Below are 10,165 nucleotides of genomic sequence, written 5' to 3' on the forward strand. Positions count from 1 at the left end.
GAAATCCAAAGCGCTAGAAGAGTAGCAGAAGGTTACACATAACGAGAGAAAAAAATTCAAAATACTTCAATGATACGTAAATAGAACAAAATAAAAAAGGAAACCTCCATACCTCTCACACTAATCACAAACATTCGATCTCCGACTCTCAGAAACAAGAGCTCGCACGCCATTAGCCCGCAAAACCAGATCAAAATCAAAGGGGAACTCTGAACCATCCCCCAACAGCCCCTCTCACATTGCCATGAACATATCCTCTCATACGTACCCACACTGGCATCCAGGCACGTTGATTCTGTTTATCTGCAGGGGTCGTGGAGGTTGAATCGCGGAATCGAGCGTAGAAAACGCGGCGTCGATTGACGATCGATCGTCGAGAGGATCGACAGCACTCGAACGGTCAACGGCACCCCCCTCGCGGCACTCGCACGAAAAAGTGTATCCCTCGGTTGCCGCGGCGTCAGCGACAACAGCGACAGCAGCAACGGCGACACCAGCCACACATTCACACCGTAGCGCCGCGACGCCAAGACACACTTCGTCACACCTCCCCACCCCGTACGTGGATGTTCTCTCGCAACAAGTTGAGTTAGCCTTGAATCAAACTCATCGAGGGCCCGTGCCCGGCAGCGTCACACGCCGAAAACCGAATGACGAACGCCTGTCGAGCGCGCGATCGCGCTGTCACCTCGATTCGCTGGGATCGCCGCTGAAACTGACGACTTTTCCCTCGAAGAGGTCGAAGGAGGACACGGTGACTTTTATTATGGTATGTTCGACCGCCCTCTTGTTTACTTCCTTGGACTATGAAAAGGACCTTGTGTTGATCTTTTGTGAATATTAGGTAGATAGATCTGGCAGAATATGCGACACAGATCTGTGTTTCTTGGTATCGTGTTCCGATGTGATAATGGGACCCTCTTAATGTTGGTGATTATAGGTAGCGCGGTGGTAGTAATTGTATCAGTGTCGTGACACGTTTCATTCGGTCGATGGGGTTCGAGATACGTGACGCTAATGATGGAGATCGTTGTTATACAAAATGTGGTCGTTTATGAGATATCTGGGTATGAGTGAGTTTCTTATAATTGGCTTTTTGGGGATGAACGATCACACGTTTAATTAGTCACGTCACGCTGCAGGGGATTCCTTTTGGAACTTTCGCACTTCTTTGATACCCACTCCTTAAGATCGTCTTTTGGATGCTATAGGTTAAGGTCAGATTACCTAGCGATACGAAATGGGTGACTGGAGTTTTCTATGAAGATCGTCAGAGTATTGACATCCTATCATACTCGCTCTTCTCTGACTTTTGCAAAACCCTCGATATAAACTCGCATGAATGGTTGCTTCGCGTTCAAGCAACACGTGTGCACCTTTTCATTATTCCTCTTCTCCCTTCGAAGCCTGAATCCTCGTCAAACATTCCCTGCTTCGTTACCAGAAACCCAATCTCGACGTCCCCGGCTGACGAGGGTTCAGAGGGTAAAAATTAATTCTCCCTTAGAGGATTTTGGCCTCGTCTCATTGGATCCACGTTCCACCGAATACACCGTCACGTCCTCGAGGCTCATCTCTCGATCCTCCTAAATCACGAGCTCGATCATGTACAACCGCCTTCCCATTAAACACACTCAACCAGAAGTTCAACCCAGCATCATTCGTGGATCACCCTTCCAGCCGGTCATCGAGCACCCTCGAGTCAATACCAAGAAACCCAAAGACCTGGCTGTACCAGCTCCCTCGCGCACGAGTCCTTGTCAGAGGACACCTGGGGCACAAGGTGTCCGGTCACCTGAGCCGCATTCCCACCAGGTCACGAGCACCACTCGCAATCCACGAGACTCGCGGAGTCGCTCGGCAGTCGAGGTTAGGCGCACCGCCACCAGCCAACCAGTCCACGCTCGCGAATCGAAGAGGTGCTGCGGGCGACGTCGCTAGGGGACGGGGACGAAGCGTGCTCGGGGGTCCTCGTCACATGATCCACCGGTGAATCCTCGCCTAGCACGGTTCCGTCACCGCCACGTCGCTGGCTGCACTATTGTATCCGATCGTCGATCCTGGGTGCACTGGTTCGAACCGTATCGCCTTTTCCTCGGTGGTCGCGTATCGCGGCGAAGAGAGTCGTCGGGGCGGGAGGGAAAGCGAGAGAGAGAGAGAAAGAGACAGACGGAAATAGAGAAAGGAAAAAAGAAAAAGATAATGGTAACGCCGGTTTCTCCTCCTTCGTTTGCCCGGGGAGCGGTTATGGCGGCGGCCTGGCTCTTACTGCTGCTTCCCTCGGCGCGGGGGTGACCGAAAGGGGTCGGCTGCTCGCGGGCCGAAGGGGGAACGATTATCTCGCAGCATCCCCATCGCGCAGGACCGATCCAAGCGGCGCGGACCGCCACGTAGGACAGAGACGACGCGATGCCTGACGGAGCGGATGAAAGAGGGCGCTGGTTGGAGGAGGACATCTGCAGAAAGTGGCGCGAGTGAAAGGGAAGAGGCTCGAGGAGCAGGGGACACGGGCTGGGGATGTGAAGGGATGGTGAAGGAGAGACAGAGAGGGCAAGGGAGGGCGACAGGGAAAAGGATTAGAAAACGGGACCAGGAGGAGGCACGGTTGGAGAGAGATAAAAAACGCGAAGCGAGAACGAAGAGATTCGCGGGTAGATGTTGCGGGAGAAGAGGGGGTTGCTTGGAGGGGTGGGGAGAGTGTGTTGGAGTAGGCGCGTGTATCGGAAGGAGAGAATGCCGGGTGAACGGAGATCGAAAGATACTGCAGAGCGACAGAGGAGAGAAGACGAGGGACGCTGGCTCGAAGGAGACCGCCAGAGGAAATACAACGCGGTGAAAATAGGTGCGGATTAAGGAAAGAGGAGGAAGAGTCGAAGGATAAAAAACAATGCGTCGGAGGAGGAAGGAGGTTTGGTGGTGAAACAGGAGCGATCGAATGACTGGGGAGAGGGAAGGCGACGGATGTATTCTATCTTTGACGTATTGTAGGAGGATGAAAGGTATAGAGGAGTTTGAGGAGAGAAAGGTCCGCGTGATCAAGACGGCGAACAATGGAATTCATGTAAACTATGAATAATACGGAATAAAATGGGTAGCTGCGAAGGATACATATTTGAGGAGGGTATATAAGAATAAAGACAGGTAGGAAAAAAAAAACCGATATTCTCTGTGACGTGGGATGCGAAATGAGCGGGAGGATAAGACGGTAAACAGCCTTCTCTTCCGACACTGCGTGACACGGCTGCGAATAGGGAGAGCGCGGATATGCCAGCGGAAAAGATTCGACGGAGAGAAACAGGAACTCGAACTGTATTCTATATCCCGTGAAACCAGCCGATCTGCTGTGCAAAGTTCCTCTAATGCTTGCTCAAACACTGGCATGTGGAGTTATTTTAAGCTGGCTCTAGATCTGCTCCTCAGAGTTCAGGAAACGAGGGTAGAGCTTCGGGATGAAGAAACTGAGCGAGATTCTAATGAATCAGAAGAGGTTTTTGCAGACATGGAGAACTCAATCGTGACTCATCGATACTTAATTATTTGTTTCTATTTCTAAGATAAATCAATCGTAATTTATGAGATTATAAAAATTGGAATAGTAACATAGATACAGCTATAGTCGAAAAAATACCGCAGATGAACTTCACACAATCCTCTGGCAGCAAATGCTTAATACTTTTCAGGCTGACTGTACGCTCGACTACTGATTTATTGAACAGTAGACGGATTACTGAGCTTTTACTGTTTTTTAAACAGCAATAATTAAACCTGTGACTGTAATTTTTTGCGTCCTCAATTTTCGTCTTTTTTATCCTGTAAAACCATCACTTCAATACCTTTCTTTTATACAGTTTGTATTTTTCAATTAATCTTCTGCTATACAGGACAAGCATACTTCTTAGTTATATAAATTTTGTTAAAATCCACATATGGTTGAATAACGTTTCTTGTAAGTAGAACTTGAAGACTATTATGAGTTGCCTATTATACAGCTGCAAATTGTGGATATAGGAAGGATGAATTAAGATCAATCGAACGATCTAACAGAAATTGTATTATTGTACCCCTGAATTCAAATGCCAATATAAGAGCATTTGCAGGGAATCTATGTAAGCGTTAGCGTGGAAAGCGGAAATTGTAGAGTTATTGGATTTCTGTGCCGTCTGATACTGATCCTGAATTGCACACCCAATGCCACCAATCTTAGCAGGGGAACACTGGTCGCGCTCGCAGGCTGGATTCAAAAGCTCACCAACAAACACCAACAGAAGGTCGAATAATAGACGCAACTCAAAAACAAAAGGCAGACTGCGTGAAGGAAATAGAAGGTAGCGTAGAAGGAACTTAATTAATCAGCTCGTGGTCTATTCACGTTCTTTGATAACGAGAATGGTAGCTTTGAGTCGGTTAATCAAGTTTGTACTACCTTATTTGGCATTTCCAATTATTTTTTTGAAAAATTAATATTGCACATGGAGTAGGGTTCAGTTATTACAAACACGAAGAAAAATTGTTATTCTTTACTACTACAGTTATTGAAAAGTAGAAACAAGTATACGTTAATTGTTGCTAGTTTAAAGTTCAGAAGTCGCAACGTAGATGTCGAAGAAGTTAGAATATCGTATTCGATAAAAAATTCGTGATATTGCATTCAATGCCATGAACACGCCCATTTTGACCCTATCAACTCCTCTCGGACCAATTTTCATTCCACACCTAACTATTGCCAAGGCAAACCGAGTCGTACAGGTTAGCTATGTACATAGGACCTGGGGGAAGCATAAAAAATGCAAGACCATTTATCGCATAGAATCCCTTATGTTCGAGATCAAAGAGAACGTTCTCGTGGGAAAATATTCACTCCGCCACACCCTATAACACTAGAACGACGAACCTAATGCTATGTATGTTAAGTCACGTCTATAATCGGATCTGGGTACGCTAATAGACGGGTAGTTGGGTTTAGGGCGTCTTACAAGTTAAACAGGCCGATTCTTAATTGCACCTCAACATCCTCGAAGGATGAATCGAGACCATGGCATGAGGAAAGAGATGAATAAAATTGTTTATATGGAGATGATGTAAGGAAATAGGGCAACTGAAATATAGACAAATGAAATTTGATTCTATGATTGAACTGTCAATGCTTACAGATTATCTTCACAGTGAAGATTAAAGTTGTCAATGATCACAACGATTTGTAATTACAAACAGGAGTCCAGATAAGCCGACGGTATGATTATACCAAATGGATCGATTTACATGAAATATTCATGAAGAAACTGTTATCGGCGTGATCACGGGGCTCCGAAGACCATCACGGAAGGTGTCGTTTAGCACATTCACCCCATTCTTGGGTCAATGTTACGAGGGTCACTTGAAATCATTTCCATTTTTTGAGCCAGCTGCGATTGAACTTGGAACGCAATTAAAGGAGATAAGTTTCTTCGTGAACACAAAATATTCAGAGAAATATAAAAAAATGCAAGTGAAAATTTAAAAAAAATATAGTATCATATACAAGATAACACAGTAACATTAACTATTCAAGATCTGTACGGCAATACCATCCAATTTTCAAAACACAACGCTGCGTTTTCCCAGCCTCTCCATACATCAGTAAATTGATGTCCATTATACACTGACAGTATCGCAGAGTCAAAGAGAAAACAATGTAAAAAAATCTCCCGTCAGAACGTCAAGCACGTAGTAACAAAATTTGCTAGAGACCCATCCAACTTCGACGATGAATAACTTGTACGAAAATAAAAAAAAATACGAGAAAAAGAAAAACGTCATAACCATACATCATTCCCGCGAACGTTATAAATCGAGCAGTCTAGGCATCTACCACTAACACAGTCCATGCTGCTATATCCATAGAACCAGCTTACATGACAGCAACAACAAACAACAAGAACAACAGCGACAATGTAACGAATACTGTTGTGACAGAACCTTGGCTAACTAGATCCATGAATAATGTCTTGTACAATCGGCGAACTTGTTAGCAACATAATTACAATTAGCACGTCAGCTGACGCGAAAGGCGGCATTCTCTTGCTGGGCGATACTAGTCCGAGTAATTATCAGAATAACCCTGTTGCCGATTCCGTGGTTCGCAGAAGCCACCGCAACAGGAACCACGGAAAATTTATCGATTGTTCGAGCCACGGATGAAGCCTTGAAAACAATCGACCGTTGCCACAGTGAGACGACCTGACTCCATCCACGGCTGGATGATCCATCAACTCTTGGTAGTAATTAACGAGCCACCGCCAAGCTTGTCTCCAATTCGGACAGTGATCTACCAATCGATTAATCATACATGATTCTAGTTACATTTATACTCATCACAACTCACGCTCACTCTGTTTGCTTAGTAGCGGAAAAAAATTCAGACTAGTTCATAACGATTAAGAAGCCTTGAGGACGATGGGTCAGATTGGTTATGTCGTGTTGGTTGCGTATTATGGACACTTGAAAAGGTGATTGGGAGGATTGTTTCCTGGGATGATATATTTAATGAAGTTTTATAACTTGGAAAGTGTAGAAGTTTTTTATTTCAAGCCTGTTTGTATCACTTTTGAAATTTTGAAATATTTCTTATAAATAAAAGTCGAGAAATGAAATTTGAAGATCTGAGAATTCGTGACTCTAAGAGTTCGAGAATTTGAGGGAATTTGTAACACAGACACTGCCCTTAATATTTGTTATTTTGTATCATACAATTTTTCTCGGAAAACAATGCCTCCATAACTTCCAATTTAAGGAAAGACTTTACTCCCTATTCTCTGCTAAAGAATGAAAAATACGTTTATCTTGGAATCAATTCGTAGCACGGTTTCGCGAAATGTAATTTCCTTCTCAGTTTCAAAAGGGCAGCTGTTTCTCGTCCAGGTTTGCGCTAACCACGTTGATTACACCTTGCAGAAAATCGATGTAAAAATACGAAAAGAGCAAACGAGCTGTGAAGTTCTACGAAACCACCCTTCCTAAAATGTTGCGCGACGCCTTTGTCCGATGGGTCGAGAATATCAAGGACACGTTCGTGAAAGGCAAGAAAGATGTGCTTCCTAATAATCGGCCAGGAAAAAGCGAAAAAGCTCGAGAAATTGTCTGGGCTGTCTCTGGACAAAGGATACCCTCTAGCGACTTTGTCACTGTGATATAAGGGTCAAGGTACGTACCTTAATACACGCGCACGATACACGTGTCGATTACGTACGTGTGAGCTTGCAAGCTTTTCCGTGAACATTATTTGTTGCTCTTTGTTGGAACGTTCTGAGAATTTGACGAATTAAAAAATGTAATAGTTTGCTTTGCTATAAGATAATGTAAGATGTAATAAATTTCATCTATACTCTTGTCGAAGGACTATTTGCTCAGATTCCATTACAAGATCCTTCGTGATGCTGTAACATGGAATAGCTTTTTATCCACCCCATTTTCAGGAGAACGAACTTCACTTTAATGAATTTAATTTACTTGAGATGATTATCTCATTAATCTTTATACTTATAATTATACTGAGTACTAAATAATTCAACAAATTTAGAGCTACTCTAGAGCTTTGAAAATAAAGGATTATTACGAAGGAAAACAGAGTAGCCTAATAAAGACCGTAATTTCAATTATTTATTAGAAGTACTTCGTCAAGTGTTACCTAAAGTGTGTTTAATGTTATACAGAGTGTTTTGAGAAATTGTAGGAGTGAAGTTATATTAGTCAAAAAGTGGAGTAGCCCAATGAGGATTACCTTTCCATATTCCTTCCTAAAATGCAATGTGCACTTGCAGTTTCTTCCTAATAGAAACAATTTTCCCATTTAACGTTCTCAATACAGGTTGATAAATCTGCGAGTGATTGGATATGCTTCTCCAGAAACCTTGTCGAAGCTTTTTGACGAAAGTTACGACAACACCCTCAGGTATCGACTACACAGTTTCAAAGCAGCGATACTACAATCCCTACTCAGGAAACAAGCGTTCACGACTCACGTGCTCAACTACCCCACCAGAAAGTTGACCTGTATCCTTGGCAAGGACTATTTCTCATCCAGTTGCCCAAGCGACGTTAAAAATAGCACGCACATCGATTGGATGTGTTTGAAAAAATAGGTGAAAAAAGCTGAGTGCTCACGAATGTTGATTCCGCGGTACACAAGGCAGGGCAACGAGTCCTCCTGAAACTTTGATCAAACTCCCAGAAAGGAAAGAACTCGGGATTCTAAAGCGGAAGGAAGCGCGATGGTACACCCTTCGCAATTTGCTGCGAACGCTTCCATTGGATAAATTCGTTGCCTGGAAAACTCGGGCAGCAAGCTCGTTTATCATGCAACCAGATGACAGATTCGAATAAAAATTATGAAAATTAATTTCATCTGGAACGACCTCTTCTGCTGTCAGCATCCCTTAATTTAATGGTCCATCCTCGTTGCTCAATTCTGCAGCGCTGGATGACGTTTAACGCCGACGGGGGATATTGCTGAATATTAGCTCGAGGTATTTGAAATATTTGTTGCAAACTTGAGAGAGATGTTGCGCAGGGACTAGTTAAAATTAGTTATATGGGAAATGAAGTGAATGATTTAATGGGGTTTTCTGGTGAGAAGCTTCAAAAAGCTTGATTTTATGCTTTCTTAAAGCCTCATGAAATTTGAAGAATTCACGAAGCCACTTTCTTCGAGCTGGTGTACACTAGTTAGTTAAAAATAACGATTGTAACACTAGATACACGTAATCGATATCTTAAAATAATTATACCCTAATAAAATCTACCTAGTACTTATATTCTCGCTGACCTCTTCCTCCCATCCTCAAAACTAGAATCCCAAACCCTATTGCATCAATGCAAAATCACCCTACACGATTCCAAATCGACAAAAGTATTCCTCGCCGATTCTCTATTCTCCCAGCACCACCTTCGCCTATTCATATCACCAGAACGACTCCTCGAAGCGCGTTACCTTCGAAAATCGATTCCCCAAGCGCCTTCCACGTCACATTAGAGACGTGGAAACGCAGGCTAAGATCTACTCGATCGCTGCACTCTCAGCTGCTGCCATCGGTGAATATGGGGCGCGTCATTCGCGAAGAATCGTGTTCCACGGTGAGACCCAAGAAACTTATCGCTGCCATTTCGTCAACGGAGTCAGCCAGCGCCTCGACGTTGCCCCTTTCATAGAATCCCTCCGTCAGGAGCCGCGTCCGACAATGTAGACGTGAGTCGGGTCATTAGAGTTTCATAACTGCTCCGAAATTAAGGTTCCGTTCTTCGTTTCTCAGGGCACACGCCTCGTTACTCTCGATAGAACGTTCGTCTCTCCTTTCTCCCATTGCCGCGGAGTCTTTCTCTTGAATGTGATTCAGTTGGAAATTGCGTCATCCGTTCCTGCGAAATCCACCTGGATCAGTTCGTCCGTCAAGAAGAGATCTCTCGCCCGAAGTTCCAATTACGGGAACATCGTGGAAGAGTTGTGATGGGCATGCGCCCTCCCCACTTGCCCGACGAAACTGGAGCTCCTCAGTGATTATTACGAGACGGGGGGACAGAGAGAGGGAGAGAGACGGATCGTCCCCGAGGAACCTCCACGAACGGAGAATTCGCGGATGGAGCTGATGTATAGTATAGTGTTGCTTCGAATTCGTGGTTGCCTCTAAGATGCAGTTTTACCTTCGCCCGTCGCTGAATGCCACGGTAAATTGCATCTTGGTGCACGGGGGTATGAATTATGTCATTAAACAGTGAAAGTCGTTAGATTGATGAGTTATTGTGCTATTTTGAATACTGCAAATAAAATATTCGAAATGTTAAGAATGGTGTTAAGAATGCTTGTATACCCCTTGGGGTAAAATATTTATATTTAATCGTTGAACATTTAAGGTTCGCTATGTGTTCAAGATGGTGGACGATTTTAATTTATACTTTTATTTTTCCTATTTTTGCGGTAAAACAAATGTATTAAAATGTTCATATATTAAAAACCAGAAGGTCAAATTTCCGTGCTTCTGACTGTTCTTGCGAGGGAGTTAAATTCTAATGAGAGGAGTTCCCCAAGTGTAACGCACACTTTTTTAATGAATCTTCGCCAGTTTGTTAGACTTGTCATATTTTATGTTTAAATTTCAAGATTTTCAAATTTGAAAGGTTAAATATTTTAAATATT

The 10,165-nt window shown here is 43.7% G+C and overlaps 1 long non-coding RNA gene across 2 annotated transcripts; it reads left to right on the plus strand.

Moving 5' to 3' along the window:
* The first annotated feature begins 744 nt into the window (after positions 1 to 744).
* Positions 745 to 8,730, plus strand: LOC143178850 (uncharacterized). 2 transcript variants are annotated; one of them, XR_013001859.1, is made up of 3 exons: positions 745 to 769; positions 6,931 to 7,179; positions 7,844 to 8,730. It is a non-coding gene; the product is annotated as an uncharacterized LOC143178850 (long non-coding RNA). The 2 variants fall into 2 exon arrangements; XR_013001858.1 differs by lacking the exon at positions 745 to 769 and adding an exon at positions 4,250 to 4,325.
* Positions 8,731 to 10,165: the final 1,435 nt, after the last annotated feature.

Source organism: Calliopsis andreniformis, chromosome 5 (genome assembly GCF_051401765.1).
Source record: "Calliopsis andreniformis isolate RMS-2024a chromosome 5, iyCalAndr_principal, whole genome shotgun sequence".
NCBI lineage: Eukaryota > Metazoa > Arthropoda > Insecta > Hymenoptera > Andrenidae > Calliopsis > Calliopsis andreniformis.